At 39.5% G+C, this 20,942-nt stretch overlaps 1 protein-coding gene across 1 annotated transcript in view; it reads right to left on the bottom strand.

Moving 5' to 3' along the window:
* The window catches only part of LOC131679154 (Krueppel homolog 1-like), a 188,329-nt gene extending 168,373 nt beyond the window's left edge, over positions 1 to 19,956 (bottom strand). The window contains exon 1 of the mRNA XM_058959786.1: positions 18,847 to 19,956. The gene's annotated coding sequence lies outside the window, so the exon portion shown is untranslated. The remainder of the gene's footprint in view (positions 1 to 18,846) is intronic.
* Positions 19,957 to 20,942: the final 986 nt, after the last annotated feature.

Genomic DNA, 20,942 nt, shown 5'->3' with positions numbered 1-20,942 from the left:
CCTTATATGCAGTGGACTTTTCCGCGTACAGCTCTGAGCACTCTTTATCCCACCACAGTGTGGGAGACCGTCCATGGGTATTCGCGCTGGGTACTGGTTTAGTCTGAGCTTGATTCGCACTGTCGAGAATCAAGCCAGCCAAAAACCTGTACTCTTCCTCCGGAGGAAGTTCTTGAGTGGATTCGATTTTAACGGATATCGCGGTCGCGTAACTCTTCCAATCAATGTTCCGTGTGAGGTCATACGATACATTGATTGTTTCCGATGGTCTTGAACCGTTAGCAATTGAAATCACGATAGGCAAATGATCGCTACCGTGGGATCAGGGATCACCTTCCACATGCAATCTAACTGTAGCGAAGTCGAGCATAGAGATAAATCCAACGCGCTTGCGCGTGCTGGTGGTGTAGGAATCCGCGTCATTTCTCCCGTGTTTAAGATGGTCATGTTGAAATTATCGCAAAGATCTTGGATTAATGTTGATCTATTATCATCATGAAGGCAGCCCCATACCGTACCGTGCGAGTTAAAGTCTCCCAGAACTAGCCGCGGTGCCGGTAAGGATTCCGTGATATTACAAAGCGTTCGGTAAGATTGAATATCTTGAAACTTATAAATGGTATAAACAATTCAAAGAAGACAATCGATGCTTCTATCTATTTTGTATTAATCTCTCAAATATTACGAAGATCCGTTGACTAAGTTGCAAATTTTTACTATAAATGTAAACAAAAGTCGCACTCACACGTGTCATAGGTGTGTATTGATGACAAAATTTGTATGGCGTGTCATAATCGTGCATGGAAAATTTTCCATAGAAAAAAATCTTCAATTATTAACTTTTATTCATATCTTTGGTTTCATTTGGTCTATAGACAATCGGTGACATGCATTTTGAAGGAAATGAGTCAGGGAATCTAGCAAAAAATAGTTATTTTTGGTTACAGTGTTGCCAAATATGCTATATTTCCAGTTTAAAACTTAAATTGCATTTTTCTTACAATTAGTGTATTTTTGTTTGAAAAATGATTATGCCATTGTGTTCCTCAGATAGTTTTACACATAAAAACATCTTCTACATCAAGATAACTTGAGCCAATACCCAGACACGGTCATTCGAAGCAAAAAATTTAAAATTTCGCAGCACGTTTTTCGCTATAGCTCAGTAATCAAGCAGAATGTCAAAATTCTGAAAACGCCACTTTGTAGAGATTTTTTAGACAAGTGATGTGGCATATCTAACTCAGTTTACCCCAAAATGGCGTTTGTCATAAGATAGCACAACAGCGACGCAATGGTGAACTGGGAAGGTGGCTACATTCGATAATCCCTAAGGTATCGACGAAACCGCGTGATGTCTCGGCTCATGTCCAATCACTACACGCTGGACGCACATCTCCGGCGTATTGGGCTCGTGGATAGCGGTATCTGCGCTTGTGGCAACGGTTATCACGAGATCGAACATGTTGTCTGGGCATGCGCCGAGTACTGTTCTGCCAGATCTCAACTATTCGATTCCCTTCGGGCCCGAGGAAGATCACCCAATGTCCCGGTTCGAGATGTACTAGCATGCCGCGATATTCTCTACATGTCCCTTGTATACACGTTCCTCAAAACCATCAATTTCTAAATTTAAATGCCCCTACCTTTTCTCTTCTCATTCCCAGAAGTGCCCTCTTCCGCCTACCGTACTCCAACGATGGTCTGATACGACTCCAAGACGAGACAAAACATCTGTCAAATGAACCAACAACACGAGACCTACAATACAACATCAGACGCGCAACGCGGTGTGTTTACGATCCGTATCTGAGCCGCACTACGAAATCGTCTGGAGGAACCCCTACCGGCTCGAGGAAAACCGCCCGGCGTCCCAATACTTGATGCATCCGTTCGAATCTGTAATCCTGGCCGTTGATTCCTGATGCTGGAAACTGCAAGTTTATATCCACCCCCCCCCCCCCTCTGCCAGCCTTGTCCACCCTCTCTCCCATGTCTCTGATACACAGATGTAGGACTTCGCTCCCCTCCCACTCCTTGAATATCTTCCCAAAATTTTGGTGCCCCCTATCTTCTAGTTTTAGTTGATCAATATTTAATCTCGTTAAGAAATGCCCAACAGTACCAACAGTAATAGCCCTAATTAATCCCCCCAATCTTAATAAAATTGAACCACTCCTAGTTAATAAGCTTGTAAAATGTTCCCCTTAGTTAATATTTAATTTCTCCAACAATCTCCCTTCTAAAAATCATAAAGTGCATTGCTATACAAAGAACACACAAAATGACCCCCCCCCCCCTAATCTTACGAATATTATATTATCCCCTTTTGTATATGTATAAGTTAGCTGTAAAATTCCTTTAGTTTCATTATATAAAAACAAAATTATATTAAATGTGTAACCTCCTAGTTTTAAGCAATTCAAAATGCAAAACAAAGAAAAAATGGCACATTTAAGCTAACGCAAACGTGCCTTATCAAATAAACTAATTGAATAAAAAAAATAATGGTATATTACACCAATTATTTTTTGTACGACATAAGCGGTAATCTAAAGAAAACGTTGAGAAAAAGTGGAGTATTCTACAAGCTATAGTTTCACTAGCCGAACCAATTTTCTGCCCCTCCGAATCTTTTGTTTCGGCAAGTCATTGCTGTTGCCTGCAAACTCAAAAACACGCAGAGGTTCAACGTCCCACTTAACTTATGCGTAATCGCACGTGTGTGTACACATGAAATTAATACACCCAAATCCATCATCCACTTCCACTCTTTCTCCAACCTCAGTAATACGCGGTCACCGACCGGCAATAATTCATTTCGTGTTCAGATTTCGGATTCACCCAACGCGAAGCTGCTGTACCATTGAAAACCCTCCCAAAACCATGATCAGCAAAAAGCGCTGAACGCACCCAAATTTCTCCAATGGTTGCGCAAAAATACCAAACCCAGAGAAAAAAAAACCTGCTCAGCTAGCCTCTATCTACTCGCGAACCATTAACCAAATCAGGCATCCATCTAAAAATAGTCTCAAGTGGCTCAGCCATTAGACTGCGAACTGACCCATCTTAACTCGAATAATTTTGATTGAGGAAAAGAAACCCAACTGAAAAGCATTGGCGAATCAACCTGAGCAGAGCACAAAACCACATACAAACAGCCAAGAGGCGGCACGGCGCCGCGGCAGGCTCGGCCAGGCTGGAAGGCGTGCAAACGCAGGCAGAAAATTTGGCAACGCAAAAAAAGAACTGCTAGCGAGGTACAACGAGGTGGTCAACATGAAACAACATTAGGTAGGCTTGCAGACAGCTCCCTCCCCACCGCGTCGCGGCGTGGCGTGGTGCGGCGTCCACGACTCGCACTGTGGCTCGGCCATTTTGGGCGAATGGAGTGGAAGGTGGAACGCGTGAATTTACTTACCGCACCACTGGTTGGACCCTGGCGGAATGTAAATCAATCGATTATTTTCGTTGTTGCTCGAATATTTCTATTTTCGTGTCTTCGGTTTGATAATTTATTTGAACAAGTTGAGTGAAATTTTGTCGCAGGTTTTGTTTTTGATTCTAACGGAACCTTGCAGGAAATTGGGATTATGGTAAAGACTTTTATTTTGAAGCCAATTTGATGAATTGTTCGTTGGCAGAAAACCGGGCTGACTAAAAATCTATTCTGGAAGTCATGAAGGCACATATTTTTTTATTGAGTATACGTACTAACTAGTGTACCTAAGCGCTATTTCATGAAGCCGCAAGTAGCTTGTTACTTTTTATGGAGACGCATGGTAACGTAAAAAAATTATGGTCATCTGAAATATTTTTAAATGTAATTATAATTTTCATCCTTTGGATCTATAAAATTTTCAGGTAATACTTTGGAACGTCGATAAATATTTACTGAACGACTGTATGACGACCATTCGACTGTGTGGCGACCATTCGCTACCAAAATCTTATTCGAATAGAGTCACCCCTTTTTGACATCTTGCCAAACACACAATCATTGTCTAAGCCTCGCGAATCTTAACCGCCATCAACATGATTTACGACGGCTTCACCTGAGACAACAACAGTTCGCAAAAAAAGAAACATGACCATCACAACAACCGCACACTCTCGCCAACGAATGAGAGGAACATGAAATACACCGCCTTTCCACAATCTCTTCCCCGAAAAATAAAACACCCGTCTCAAAGTGGGCTGACTTTTGGATGACCTCTAAACTTGAATGAGGTATAATTATACCTCAGTCAGCAGCAGGCATGCAAGCCAGCAAAACAGACAGGAATTTGAAGCAGTATGTAGTAAACGTACATGCAAGCAAGCAAGCAACGAAAACACACATCAGCCATCGAAAAAAAACAAACATTTGATGCCTGCCTCCCCAACGCACCGACCACAACCACACACAATATGAAAAATTGTGTGCTGCCAAATTTCGCAGCCGTCCGAAGTGGAGAGCCGTTTTCGCAATGTCTAACTATTTTTGGGCATCGACGATAATGTTGATGATGGTGATGATGTGCAGATTTTTTCATGATTTTTTCCGTTCTGCTCGTTTCTCCCTCCTAGTGTGGGTTCTTTAATAGTGAACGATGGTGCAAAGCGAGAAAGAAACCGACGAACGATGCGGAGTTCTGACTTTGAAATAATTGCAATGTGCCTTGAATTAAAAGCAAATCCACGAAACACAGACAAACATGTGCTAACGACTTTTTCTGCTGACTAAAACAAGTTTCCCTTGCTGAGTCAAAGTAAAAGATCAGAAAATAACACGTCATTCGCGTTTGAAAATACTAAACATCTTTAGTAGAACGTGACACATTAAGTAAATCTTTAGAGTCAGCTATAGTGTATAAACCCTTTCACTTGCTACGTCCCAGATAACAAAACACACGACTTCGTTAGCCTTGAAAGGGGCTACTTTCAGAGACAATTTGCACAAATTTGGAACTTGTGAAACATGCCCCACTGTGCACGCATACTAGTATAGCAGCTGGAAACATTCACTTCGCGTTGATAGCAGCCTGAAAGTAGGTACATTCCTGATAGGCTGCAGCATGTAACGGGAAAATGAAAGTTGTTTTATTTTACTATCCCAGATTGCAACCTTCGACGCGCTAAAAAAGTTACGGCATTACTGTGCAAATTGCAACAAGAAAAAACCGGTGTTCTCCGTGATTTCAGGACTGCACGGATGTTCTGTGAATTTGTGTATAGTCGTGCATTAAGCTCTATTCATTTTTCGCCCCTCACTGCATACATATCCTAGCTAACAAGCTTCACTTTAAATGTACTTCAAGTATCATATATCACACACAATATGCCCTAAAGCCCCACCCCACGAAACCCGTGCAGTGGCACATTCGCAGTTGCGCTCGCACCCGCAGAAGTGGCAGTTCCGGCAACGGGCCACTTTCCCGAGCCAGCCGAGGAGGAGGAGCAGTAGCAATCCCGAACGATGAGCATCGTTGCAACGCAAACGCAGTACAGTACATACTGCACTTTTTTGCATTCCGAACTGTACCCACTCCACTGGGGGGACTTCAATGCATGTGCAGTTTGCAAACTGCAACTGCACCCGTTCCACAATCAACGCATCGACCGGCCAGCAGTGTGATCAAATTCGATTGAGATAGGCAATAGGCATCCGATGAAAATTGGTCAAAAAATCGACGGCCCACTCCACCTTCGTGAAACTGTCAGCAGCAGCAGCAGCAGCGTCGAGAAAACCGGATAGGGAAGCATGGCTCCCATTTTTTCGCAGAGAGATAGGTCACGACAAACGACGACAGGGATGGCGGTTGCGATGCGATACCCCGTAGGCAGATCGGCATGCGTTTAGGCCTGATTCGGATGGAACAAACACCAACATCGGTGCCAGCAGCAGCGGAAGTACAGTTTGGTGAATTGAAATGCTACAAGAACGGCACGAAATTATATTATAAAGCGTAAGCGTTGCCTTAAACCAAGCTGAATTATGTATACGGCCTATCGAAGTGCGAGTGATGCTTTCCGGATGTATTTGTATACGTTGGTGCGAAACATTAGGAACGAGAGGGCGTCCATAAATTGCGTGCAGATACTAATTTCACAATTTCTCATAATTCGAAGAAAATTAAATTCTACGGTTCTTGCCGAGGGGAGTTTGAAGTTTTGTGACGTTACTAATAATTACATCTGTGTACAGGGTGTTTGGTTTTTCCTTTTGTTTTTTTGACACGGTCCAATGCATTAGCATAACTGAGCCGTGGTTCTGTAAAGTTTTTTTTACAATATGTCAAAATAAAAATTTGCTTTTGAAATGCCTGTCCATTGTGGCCTATTGATGCAGCTTGCTGCTGCGTGTTGAGATCTTCTTTCTTGGCGGTGAAACATTACTACACATAATTTTTTCTGCCGAATCTCAGCTTTTTTCGTATCGTAGCTGAGTCTCGGAAAATATTTCACCAAACAAATCTCACTTTACTGAGGCATCAGTTTTTAAATTTGCTGACTACACAGCTGTTGGGAAATTGCCGAGCCGAATTGAGTGTGTATGCTATATATTTAGAGAAAATTTACGTAAAAAACTAGGTTTCTCCACTGAGGAGAAAATATTTTAAAACCATATTTGCGCGTTTAGAGGACAAAAAGTATAACTCAATTAGTTATGAAATTTCCAAATTCCATAACTATTTTAGTAATAGGTTTTTGTGACCTTAACGCGCAAATGTGGCTAAAAACATTTTCTACAATAAATAGAAATATAGTATATCATCTTTTATTAGCTTGCTAAGTCAAACCAAATGTTTCAACTTCACTTATTCTCATTCCTCATTCCTTTTTTGCGGGACATCACGCAGGACTAAAGGTTTGCTCAGAAATACGAATCGTGTTTTCGTTTTGGAGCGTTAATCCAGCGCAAGCTTAATCCTGTCGCTAAGTTAGTGTCGAATTCTGATGAGACGAAGTTGAAACGCAACTGATTTGATGGAACATAAGCTGCGTTATCTGTCACAACTTGGGGACATTCCTTACGTTTTCATCCACGTCCATGTCGTCAACGGTACTGCAGTCACGTTACTCACGGTCGGATGTTCCTATTATTTTTTGTGCTCAAGGGTCGCTGTTGTAAATCCGTCTTCATCGGCATTTGATTCTTTATTGATAGTGTTTGTTGTAGGTTTGGAGGTACTTGATGTAAACTTTGTTACTTCGCTGTTAGTTGTTGAGTTAGTGTTTGTTGGAACCAGGTCGTTGTTGTAATAAGCGGTTGTAGCTTCGCTTACGGCGACTTTGTACAGGTCTTGGTCGTAACAGATGGAATTTCCTTAGCAGCCTCTACGGAATCTGCCGTGCATACGTGACTAATATTCGCTGAGTATATGTAATACCTTGGGTTGATTTGCATTGGATGGTCAAGTAGGAGGGGATAGGTTCTGTCGGACTTTCGCCACACGAACGCCATTGGCGGAGACCTTGGAAGAAGTTCCGTATCTTCCCCAACGATATTCACTTCTCCGTATTTTGACATGAGTTGTTTGACAGCGGCGGGATTAGTATGCGGTGTCAGGTCATGTAGCTTTACTTCAATATATTCATTATCATTGTATTATATGTTGGTATGCTGTATAAAATGTCATTACATTCGATTTTTTTCTTGCAAAAAACATTCACATTCGGAATTTTCTTGCAAAAAAACATGTTGACCAAAAATTGAGTTGTGAACAAAATTCTAAACAAAAATCCATTGCAAAGAATCGAAAAAAAATTGATGAAAAGGAACCGTTTAAGTACACGAGAATGTAAATACAAACAATTAAAAAATTATGAAAATCGGATGAATAGTTTTGGAGATATCACGTTCACCGCAACGGTACATTTCAAAAAACTTCATTCCGAGATAATTGTTTTTAATGTTCAACTTTATTCGTGGAAGAACCAGCGCGCTGCAAACGTAATTTAAAATCTAGTGCTCCGATCTGGATGAAATTTCGCTCAGTTATTTTCAAACGTATGTACTTTTTGAATATTCAATCATTTTTTTCGATTTTTTGAGTTCCAACTTTGTATATCACCTCTTAATAGAACTAAAAGTTTCTTTTTATTATTAGTTGTTTTAGGCGCTCTCCTCTTGCGGTTATGATGTTATTGTTCTCACAGAAACCTAGTTGCGCGATGACATACATAACTCGGAACTTTTAAGGAACTGCACAATTTATCGTTGCGGTCGCAACTCTTCCTCAAGTCAAGTTCTAATCGCGCTTAAAAAACAACTCACTGGCACTGTACTAAAATTGACTGGTTTTGAATGCTCGAAACAATAACTTGTTCTTATTTTACTACCGAGTCGCTCTCTGTGTATTTGTTGTTTATATTTGCCACCGAACAGCAGACCTGTACAGTGCTTATGCTTCTGCAGTTCAACAAATTCTAGACAAAGCTGTCAGCTCAGATAGTGTACTCATCGTAGGTGAATACAACCTTCCTCATCGCCGATGGATGACAACGACGACATCAAATCTTACCTGTCGGAAACTGCCACATCTGAATAAGAGGTATCTATCATGGAAACGGTAGTCGCTGGCGGTTTGTGTCAAATCAACTCTCTCACTAACGCAAATAGGCGGAAGCTCAATCTGACTTTCGTTAACTAAGCAGCCGACATCTATACTCAAAGTGGATGCTCGCCATAAACCCTTCGTGCTGAGATTTAACACACAAATTGAAACAGATAACGATTCTGCCGATTCCAACGACGGCCTCAACTTTGACTTCAACCGGTCCAGTTTTGAGGAAATTTCCGCAGTCTTTGATGCAGTTGACTGGTGTAACTTGTTGAACGGAAACCATCAGGACCATGTACTCACATTTTTAGAAAACAAGGCAAGCCGTATTTCCGTCACAAGATCGATGACAACACAGCTGTTCTTCTACAAACCGAGCTTCAATGCGAATCAGCCCGAAATATTGGATTCGGTGAGTATATTAGTCATATTTAAGGCTACCTTCGAAAAAAAACCCTTCGACATTCTGGAAGTTTGTAAACAGTAAAAAGTGCGTTGATTTTATTCCTGTAAATGTTTATATCGGAGAGGCGAGTCCATTGATCTGTTTACAGAACCCTTTCGTAGGGCATTCAACAACCCAGTTGTCTCTCGATCTCAGGAGTATATGGAAACATTATTATCGTTTAGTCTCCCCTGCCTGAATAAGAGTGAAGTCGACGTCTTGAAAGATTTATCCAGTGTCGACCCATTGAAATGACCAGGCCCGAATTGCTTGCTTGCAGTATTCGGAAAAGGGTACGCCTTTGTCAATAACTGAAAACATCTTCTGGAGTGCATAGAAAGAAGCGGCTATACTTCCAATTCACAAGGCTAGAGGAATCTCGCTTTTGAACTGTTTGGCTAAACTGATTGAACAGTAAGTTTACAATGAGATGTACACTGCCGCTTCTCACATCATTGACGAGTGACACAGATTTGTAAAGCAACGCTTTACAAATCTATTTCAAATGTGATGACGTATAGTTGCATCTTAGTCCCCACTGTCGAGAAGCGTCAATAAACTGACGCAATATATTTTGATTGTTCAAAAGCATTTGATAAAGTACCACACGGTATTGCTCTATTGAATCTGCAGAGACTAGGTTTTCCTCCATGCTTAGCTAGATTGTTGCAACCCTATTTGTCTTTTCGGTGTGCTTTAGTCAGAATTGGTTCAACATATTCTAGTTTACTTGATATGCTAACCGGAGTGCTCATTGTTTTTCGGATTCACACGATGGTCTGTGCATTTACCACTATCTTCAATAAGTGGTTTAGGGGGAACAGACCACTTTACAGCATGGAACGATCAAGTTGCTCAAATTGTTTTCTGATATTGCATTCCAGGCAATATGAGCGCGCCAAGGCTCAGTTTCTTCCCAGAATTTGGTCATTCCGTAACACGAAACACTGTCTAGGTCGTCTCTCTCTCTCTTTCGCTTAATATTCGTCGTTTAGTTATTACGGGCAAATCATAGTATGTATCGTCATGTCCAATGAATGAAAGTGTCAAACAAATGGTATAAGTTATTACCACTGGACGGTGATAATGTGTAAATGGAATTTAAATTTAAAATAGTGCATCTGCGTTTTATTCAGTAAATTGTTCTCAGTGTCATGCCTGGCAGATCCGTGATTTTTCGCATCAATGTTGGAATGAATATTTACCCATTTTTGGCGAAATATTATCCAAGTCTCAGCTACAAACGACACTTTATCTGAGATCTCTGCAATTCAGATCTTGACAAAAATGCCAAGAAGCAGAATTTCGGCAAACAACTCATTTTCCGCGCAATGACAGTTAGTTGGTGCTTTGCTTACATAAATAATCAAGTTTTAAAAGAATCTCGAAAAAACGCACTTGAAAACCTTTTTAAGTATAGGATGTTTTGTAGAATAAATGGTTTTATTTTCGGTTATTTAGGGAACGAGTTTTGAAGATTTCTTCTTGTGCACCTTAAAACAGATTTTGTTACTTGGAGTAGGGTGGATGTACCAATAGTCGCATACTTAAGGAAAACTTTTGTTAAAAAATCGACCTATAGACAATATTAATACATTAAACGAAAGCTTTTAATCCCTACTTCATAGGAAAAATATAAAGATGGTTTAATAACAAATTTATGTATTCAAAACTGCTTGTACAACTATAGGAACACATGTACCAATAGTGGTGCAATCGCTAATTTCGGTTCCTATTGTTGCAAATCCCATTGATTTCTTATGGGACTTGCAACTATAGGTACATTAGATCAACTATAGGTGCAAAGGAGCTCAAAATTCGAAGAAAATCAATTTTTTCAATAGTTATTTGAACAAATTTCAAGGATAACAGTCGCATAATTTTAGTACGATGAATCGAAAAAAAAATTTGTTGATGGTTGGTACCTTAGTTAGGCGTACAACCCCCTACTGCAATTATTGGTACACCTCAACTATAGGAGCACCCACCCTAATAATCGCCAGATCGTGTAGGTCAGTGGTTTTCAATCTGGGATAAGTTCACCCCCAGGGGTGAATTTTGTCGTTCTGGGAGGTTGATTGTACACTCGAAACGAATAAGCCTCTTAATATACCGTTGCTATGAGCAAGTTTCTTTTATCCACGACCTCAAGTCACTTGAAAAGTGAATTGTTGGAGAATACCCATGGCACCTAGTCGTAAATTTCTCTTCATAGAAGTCCAAATTCAACGATTAGACGATATCTAGCGAGACGTCTACAATGTTAAACAGGTATTTGTGATCAGAAAACCGCGACTCGAGCTTGTTCGGTACGAACATGTCCGTCAACTCATGCATAATGCTATCGGGGCAGAGGGTTACTTCTAACATCTCATCCCTGCCTCAATCGTGCAAATGATGGGTGATTTCCAACATTGAATATAACCAAATTTATCAAAAAGTCGATGGCTAACAGTTATGTGTCCAACAAAAAAAACACCTTTAACAGGCCAACGAGGGTACCCGGGTTGCCTACTGATGCAATTCCAAAAATGTTGATACCCATATTGCTAGTATTTCATTGAAATTTACAAACAGTATCCCAACACTCGAACAAGCTTCCGGAAATCTGGATTCCAGCGAACCGAGCCAAGCAACCATATTCATTGTTATCAAGTCTAAAAGTGGATGAGTTCCTGAATCCAAAACACTTAAAAGTATCAAAATCGGTTAAAAATTACCTTAGTTATTGGCATTTCAGTTTTTTGAGTACCCGGGTACCCACGTCGGCCTGTTACGTAGTAAAAAAATTCAGGAACCCCTCATCACTCCCCCTCTTACTATATCAACAAAATTATTAACCCAAAAGATTAACTTAGTGAAGTTCTAAGATATCACAAAGTTTCAATTTCCAGCTATGGATAAAACATGGGAATTTCATTAATTGAAACCTAAAAAGGTACCCGGGTACCGCGTCGAACACATAATGGTTAAACAAAAACGCGTGTAAAGTTTTGTATACGATTTGCTTGCAGATCAAAAAGGACTCCGTTTGAATAATAGTCCAAATTGACTGAAATTTTCTCTGGATGACATTTTTGAGATATTCAACGTAGAGAAAACATAAAATAGTTTTGAATGTATATTTTTAAAATGGTAATATTTCAGAATATGCAAAATGAAAATAATTGAATTTTTCATGGAAAAAAAACTCGTATGACTCCTTAAGTATTCCAAAAATTTAGAGCCTCTAAAATTGATATCTGAGCTGCGTGGGTGTTTTAAGTACTCTCAAATACATAACCGGAGTGAAGTAGAATACACTTTAGACTATTAACTAGAATGACCCGAAAAACTTTACTCTCACCGTCGTACCCCTGAGTCGATTCCTATATCCACCAGAATTAACTGGTCCAATTTTCAGCCAAATCGATCAAGTCTAACTACCGGAACAATGGCTTTGAGTTTTCGACAATCTATATGGAGAACTTGATTACATTTTCGCCCCTAGTTGCAGCTCTACACATCAAAACATCACTAGAATTCAGGTACTGCAAGCAATCGTTATTGCCTACATCTACCAATGGATCTAAAATATCATACGGAGACTTCAAGCTCCCTTCAAGCTAACCCGAAGATGTCAATACTTCGGAGCTTTGGTGACATAAAGCTAAATCTGTTTAGCCCCTCTCTTTTATTTTTCTTTTCCAGAAGCTCCCTGTCCTTCCTTATAGACCCGACCAGTGCCAGAGTGCCACTATGCGACCGCCATCGCCCTGCATAGAAGGTAGCTGAAGCGAGAGCGACACTATGGTCTGATAACTTCCCTGCGGGTCTGAAGAATACCATCCGCCAACACGGTACTCGACGACCTACTGACAAGGTACTGTGTCGCTGATCTCCCGTTTGCCCGAAAGTTACAAGTTCTGCTCTTCTCTCCATGTCATCATATACGCCTTCTCTCCCCTGTCCTTGATACAACTACTGCTACACCGATGATGGAAATAAGCCCCCTTTTGAATATCTTAACCCAGCATAAGTCTTCTTCAAAAAAATTAAATTTATATTCTGTATTTCTAGTTTTAAGATAGCTGTTAATTTTATTCTTCATTAAAACTATTGTCCCCGATCTTGTAAATAGAATTGTATCCCTACTTTTAAGATATCTGTGAAATTTCTCATAAATATTTGTTCACCCCTTTTATATACCAAACTATATATTTAGTTTTAAGATAACTGTAAAATATTTCGTAAAAAACTATTTCTCCCCTTTTGAATATCAAACTGGATTCCTTGTTTAACAATTTTTCATAAAACAAAATCTTTTGCCCCCTCTCTTGTATATAGAACTGTATTTCTAGTCTTAAGATAGCTGTAGAATTCTTCCTCTCATTATAAAAAACTGAACATTGTAACCTCCTAGTTTTAAGCATTTAAAATGTAAAAAACAAACGAATTTGGCACCGCCAAGCTAACGCATTTGTGCCTATCAAATAAACGAAAAGAATAAAAAATAAAATCTGGCCTAATTAGTGTCTTTTAATTGTGCAACATCAAAAATGGCTTGTAAGCTCGACCCCCATCAGCAGAAGACAAAAGTTAAGCCTGTAAGGTATTAAGCCTGTTCTAACGTCTCTGCCACTTCTAGTTTTCCGATCTATACACTTCACATCCTTGCTCTCACTTGTGTACTATGGCTCTAAATTTTCAAAACTTTCCCTACCCAGTAATCTCTAGCTAATTGAATGTCGTTAAAATTAAAAAAAGGCAAAAGTAAGTGTTGCATAAATACGTGAGGCATAATAACGTTAGACATAATGGACGATTGACATAATATACGCTAGGCATAATAGGCTCGTTTTTTCGTGTAAGAAAAATCTACGCTACACTAAAGTATAATTAAAGTTAATAAAGTTTTGTTTTTTTGTGTTTAGAATTCATCTCATCAGTAACTAGACGTTAGACGTTAGACGATGTATCTAAACTAGTACTCAAATTGGCTCTAGTTAGACATAACTAGTGCTAATTTGGGTTTAGATACATCGTCTAACTAGACGCCCAAATGGTGCTAGTTACTGACAAGATGAATTCGAAACACAAAAAAAAACTTAATTAAAATTAGGTCTTGTGCCCTTAACGTGCAAAACGGTTTAGTCCAATTTTCCCTTTTGGGAATTTATTGCATAATTAAAGTTGTTTAGCCCTTATAAACATAGAATAATTTCCTATTTTTCTGTGTTATTGTAAAGGAATGTAACTTCGTGATAGATTGTATATCGAGTAATTAACGCAAGCTGCGATTGCCCATGTCAAACCCATGGTCTGCTTCTTTTAAGGGGGCGTCTGGTGCAGTGTATGAAAAAAATCGACTTTCTCTTTATCCGCTTAATTGTTAGTATTGAACCTCTAGAATAGTCTCCCGCAATCTCGGTGGCCACGCTAAACTTTTGTTTTAAACAGACATGCATTTCTCGCGCTTACATTTTCTGTAACACACGCAGATTTCAATTTATCGCCCACAATTTTCGAAAAGCATACAGCGAAAAAATACAGTGTAAGCAATTCCCTCTAAACTACACAAATTTCAAGAGAAAATACTCAATAGGTAATTTTCAACAGCGTTTTTTCCGTGATGCAATTTGATGTGGGACACCCTTTAGCGGCGAACAAGATAACTCAAAAACTTATCAACGAATTGACTTGATTTTTTTATGAGAATGCACAATATTTGTAGCCTATCGATGAACCATAGAAAACTGAACAACAAAAATGTTCTCACTATCATTTTGAAGAAAATTGAGCAAATTTACAGTAAAATATGAGATTTCTCGGTTTTCATGGCACCATTTTCTAAAACTCGAACTTTTTTCTATTTTTTTTTTTTTTGGTTCATCGAGCAACTACAAATCAAAGCTTTACAAATCTTGTTGAATTTCCTGTGTCGGACAATTTTATCAAGAGTTATCGTATTCGCCGCTGCGCTCCTCGGCGTAGAAGTGGTTGGACGTCTACTCTTGGAACGCTTGTATGTGTGACAGAAATTTTTTTTTCATGCAAAATGAATGTAAAAGCGATCTTAACGTTACACAAAAGATCCATTGTTGCCTTGCCTTCTAAATAGTAAAACAAAATAACTTTCGATAACACTTTACACCAGACGGTACCCTTAATCTGGTTACAACATGAGTCCCTTAGCTCAATAGTGGGGCTCCGAGTGCTCTTAAAACAGCAATTTTGTACACTATTTCAAAATACATAAATTAAAATAACTGATAACATCTATTCGCATAAAAGATACATCATCTAGACACCCAAACATCTCAATGCGTGCATGTCAAGAAATTCTATCATTCAACTACACACCATTTAAAATTCGACACATTATAAATGTTATTGGCATCCACTGGAACCATTGAATTTTCGTGCGTGAAAATTTACTCATATTTTGATTAAAATGTCGGCCATTTTGCATCCGCCATTTTGAATTTTGAAAATTGGATATCAAAAAACCATGGTATGTACCTTTGTAGGTCCATCAAAACCATTTTCGACTTTTGGCCACTGGACACCTGCAGTGTTTTTAAAATCAATGATTTTTGCCATTTAATGAGAACCATCGACTTTTAAACATCTAGAACTTTGTTGCGATACATTCTAGCACCATACAAAAGTTTTTGGGCAAATCTTGAACTATACTTTTGTTTAGTTTGTTGCATGCAGTAGGAAACACTCTGATCTCTAGGATTGACAATACAAAAAAGTAGGTTTTCCCATGCAAATTCCCGTATAAATTTCAAGCGAAATGCGCTACGCCGGGTCTTAACCAATCGACCCCAAATTTCGCTCAGTTATTTGGAACTCTAAACGGAACCATAAAAACTTTGTGCTGAAAAATTAATAATTTTGCCTCGAGAGTTCTACACTTTGAAATACCAATCAAGAAGCTTTTATTCTCAGGTGATACGATCCTCGAAATCGCCAATCAGCCATGTTGGCTCTAAAAACGACAGCTAACAACATTGTTTACTACATCCCCATGCATGTTTGCTTGGATTTCAGTATGTAAACAAAGTTGTTCGCCGTCATTTTTCTACTCCGCAGCTTGCTGCACGCTTACCTCACTCCTCACCTAGTTACTGCCAAAGACGAATCACCTTATAACTCTAAGCACCTTTATACCAATAACGGCGCTAGTCACGTCCTTACACTCATCGGCGAAGGGAAGGAATGTTAGTGTAACACAAACGTTGTTATGGAGACCGTGTATACCTCTGCATTTCCACGTTTGTCATGGGAAGGAGTTTTTTTAATAGGTTACACAAAGAGTTACACAAATCTGGGTTCACCTTGATGAGTGTTACGATCTATGCAACTCTCAGTATTATAATAAAGTGTTTATTGCTCTGATCAGCCGGCTGCCGAGAATTTATGATAGATTTATCATTTATTAAATTAATTTTGAAATGCTCGGTTTGCTCAGCTCCGGAAAACCGACCGTCGGGAGCGTTGATTATGTTTAATTGAATAAAACGATTTCATTATTCCTTGCTTCATTCCGGCGAAACACGGCATTTCAAAAATAATACAATATAATGAAAAGCGATTACTTTTCGTGTCTAGAAACATTTGTCGATATGTCATACCGAAATACCTGAAACGACTAACTTTGTATGTCAGATATACAAATAATGACATGTAAGCGGTTTATTACGCTAATTACTAGAACAAGTTTGAAAACAATAAGAATGAAAAGAAATTAACCTTTTGCGTCAATAATCAAGCTATAATATTTTTATACTCATGAAGTAATATGAATAGCATGACAATAATATAGTTCATGTACTACTCCAAAACATATGCAAGTACTCAATATTATAAGAACAATTAGAACAATTAGTACAATAGATTGATAAGTCAATGGATTAAAATAAAGCAGTGAATATGCCAATAAAACATTTGTTCTTTCTGCTAATATAACTGCCGAAACTGGTTTTGAATTCTTCCTGCGTATTGTCAATTGTCAACCCTCACACATAATTCAAAAGTCATCATTCACTCAGACCAGACCATGCGTATTCCCAACGCGCAATCGATATCCAGTAGATTAGTTTCCTACACACTAAACAAACAAAGAAATTAAGTTGCTCAGTCTAATGAAATGTCAGCTCGATTGGCATCAGCCGGCGGATACGTGTTCCCTTACAATACCATCAAATCAAATAACATTTAAAATTATATACGACAAAATATGTGCAATTCAAAATGTAACGTTATGAAGGCTGCTTAATTATTTGCATTAAAAAAAAGAAGGGAAAAATAAGTTGCATAACCGAGGTGGTTCATTTTCAAAGACAGCACTGCTGATGAATGACGTTATAAAAATAAGCGATGTGGGACACGGACGAAAAGAGCTGACCACCGCCGTTTCTGTGTCAAATTAATGAATTATAAAAAACATACCACCGGGATGGTTCAAGAAAGCAATGTCTTATCAAATACTAGGAGTAGGTAAATCGGCTATTATTGTTTAAAAAAATCTTTTATAACCCCGGAATGCACGTTAGTGTCTCTGCTTGCGATCCCTCGCTTTTTTGGTGTTCTTGCATAAACAATGGAGTGAACATAATTCGATAGACAATTTCAAGGCTAATGTAAATCTACTGTTATGAACTAGTAAATGCATTGTTTGAATCAAAGAGATAAACAAAATAGTTACATAAAATTCACTCATTGTTCCTAAAGATGTCTGCGTGGCTCAAAAGTCGAATTAGGATCAGCTTTATTTACTATCAGCGATTGTAGCTACATTATTGCATGAAGTGACGAACCTCTTGTAGTTGTTGTCTCTATGCAAGTCGGATATTTATTGCTTCTTGCAAGACAATAAATGGTTCAAATACTGATAAATTACGTTAATTAAGTACGATTCACAGAGTCGAAATCAAGTGCCAAATTTCCAATTTCTAAAACCAAAGAAAATATTCAAATTTAATCCGATTTGTGTTACACTCAGATTATAATTTGGATTATAGTAGTACGATGATTTGATGTTTTTTGAATAATACTATAAACATTATAAAGGCAAATAACCTAATAAACTTTCGCTGTGATATGTAATGAAAATTCAACAACATCTACAACAACCTAAAAAAAAGTGTATATTAGTAATGAATAGTCAAATTACAAAGAACACGTTTGAGAAATTATTTGCTTTTTGGCATTCCACGAAGTAGCTCAAAAATTATTCGTTTGAAAATTTTAATTTTATAAGGTTAAAACATACAAGTGATTAAAATTTCTTCATCACATAAAAATATATCTTTGGGAAAAAACATTTATGGTTTAATGAAAGAAACGTAGTAAACACGTGTCATCAAACTGCCCATTTAATAACTCTTTTTACAACAAAGAACAACCAGACGCGCCAAAATCGAAACATTTTCGACAGTTTACATTTTTCTTTGTTCATTCGAAACTCCTTTCCTGGAAGGACCACTGATCGACCCTATCGCTACACCACGCTTACAGATGGCGCTGCGTTGGCGCACTCGAACTTCGCTCCGACATTTTGTGTGCGTGTGTGGAGCCGCAAAAATCGATTCCCTCCTCTTCCCAAACACGTAGTATTCTCTTGGACAAACGAAACGATATTCAAGGTTAACCGAGGGATACCCCTACCAACCGCCACCCCGATAAGCCTATATGCGATACAAGCGAAAAAAAAAGCATTTTGAAGCATCTCTCTGATGGACAAAGAATTTTTCGCGAAGGTTGCAGAAATGGCGTGTTCGTTATTGAGCTGACTTTTTTTTTGCATTTGGCATTGACACATTTTTGATAAGGTTAGAAAATTCTGGTTCATAAAAAAAAACTTACCTTCAACCTAAATGCGGTACCATTCGCGAGTTACTGTATGTGTGTATCGTACAGAAACTGCACAGTCAAATTATGTCTGTCTCCTTGAGAATACCCAAATGCCACAAACAATCACCGTTTTTCGCTAGTATGAGCTCACACCCGATATAACAAAAAAAAATCACCTCCAAAAACACACACGATCAGCAGAAAAAAAAATCGCAACCGTCCGAAACTAACACTCACGTACGACCGCGTTAGTAATATTAGATGATCGCCAAAATAAAGTTATTTTCAATGCTTCGCCTTGGCCTGTTCATTCACTTTCACTGATTGCACCCTCCTTATCTTGCAGGTTTAATTTTTTTGCAAAACCGTTAGCAAAAACATCCACCACATACACTCGAATACGGAATCCCACTTGAAGATTATGTGACGACAGGCGAATAAATCAACCAACTAAGCGACTATCTCATGTATCAAAAAACACATCACTATAGACATTATTGACCTAGGCTTTTCTTATAAATTTTAGATTGCTGTGTGTTAGCCGCGTCGCGTCAAACCGACCCGCCTTGCCGTTTGCCCATTTCGGGTGCCCTGGAGCGGCACAGAGTGAATCACTTCTTCCAAAACGCACTTCCACTGTACCATGTATTTGGCAAAAAAACGCTTCTGCGGCGCTCGATATGTATCGTCCTTCCAGAGTTCTGCTATTGATCTGTGGTTCAATCAGCCAACCCTCATCTGACAGCACTAAATCTGTGAGGATCCTAATTTCAGCCACTACAGAAGCCTAATTCACATTTCACTAGGAGCACGCAGTTCAGAGATCTATTTTCCAGACCCGGTGGATGGGTTCTGCCTGTCCTGTCGAACCGTTGCACTGCTGCACTGTACTTGCAATTGCAACACTTCCAACTTGTACCACCAAAACTCGCAAAAGAAAAGTATCTCTCTCGCAGATGCCACAGCTACTGATACTGCTGCTGCGAGTGACTTTCAGCCAAAAACTATAAGCGTGTGGTACCTACTCGGGGACTGGCGCTGGGGCTGTTGTTGGTACAGAAAATGATAAATTTCCGCGCAACCGAATCCGCACAACGCCGCTTGCTGCTCGTTCTCCCGTTGTCGCTGTCGACGGTTTGCTATTTGCTGCACTCATCAGGGACCCAGTAAGGTAGTGTCAATGAGCGGGGTTGGGTGGGAGCACCGGTGGTGTGTACGAGGTGGACCCTCAGCCAACGGACGTAACATGCTCAAGCTCAGGCTCGCACACAGTGAAACGAGGGGACATCGGTGCTGAGCTACGACGACGACGACGGCAGCAGCCACTGCTGATGGGACGGGGTTAACATTACCTACACTGTGTGCGCCGAACAGAGAAACAACAATCCCCGAAAGTATAGCTTATGGGGGCTGCGAAGTGTTCGTCGGGTGTAGGGTGGCCACGGAGGAGTGCGAGGTGGACGCGCTCGTTCGCTCTGTGCAGGAAATTTTCTAGGGCGCGTGGAGGCACGGCACAACATTTCAGCCGGCTCGCGGTGGCAACTGGCACGTAGGTCGACGGTGTGACGTCATGCCATGCGCGGAATGTTGGCACCGCGGAAGAGGATGGAACGGGTGGATAGCATGAAATGAAAACCGAATCGAAACCGAGCGGTAGTGGTAGTGTGTTTACATGCCGCCGATGCAAGTCAACGATGCACGAAGTTTAGATCGGAAACGAAAGCTCCGCGGCAAGTTTAGTGGTACTCGGGATTTGGTCAAAGTAAGAAACTTTTGGAAATGTCAATTTGTAGAGCAAAATTTCGCATAGCGTATGATCCCTGCTAAATTAAAATTTGTTCCAAATGTAGCCACAGTGTTCCATTTACAAAAAAAATACATAAAAAAACTAATAACGCACGTTTGTTCCTTTTGGTGTTTTACAAATTCTGGAAAATTTTCAAAAAAATCGCGCATTTTTTACGCCCTGCCGTCGTAATTGTACGACAATTTAACTGAAATCAATCAAACTTGCATACAATAGATACGATGATATGATGATGATGATATGGGCAGGGCCGGCGGAATACATGGGTACTATGGGTAGTACTACCCACTCGAAAATTACC

This window comes from Topomyia yanbarensis, chromosome 2 (assembly GCF_030247195.1).
Source record: "Topomyia yanbarensis strain Yona2022 chromosome 2, ASM3024719v1, whole genome shotgun sequence".
Classification (NCBI taxonomy): domain Eukaryota; kingdom Metazoa; phylum Arthropoda; class Insecta; order Diptera; family Culicidae; genus Topomyia; species Topomyia yanbarensis.
The sequence above is the reverse complement of the archived record's forward strand: the minus strand, read 5'-3'. Positions and strand labels throughout refer to the sequence as shown.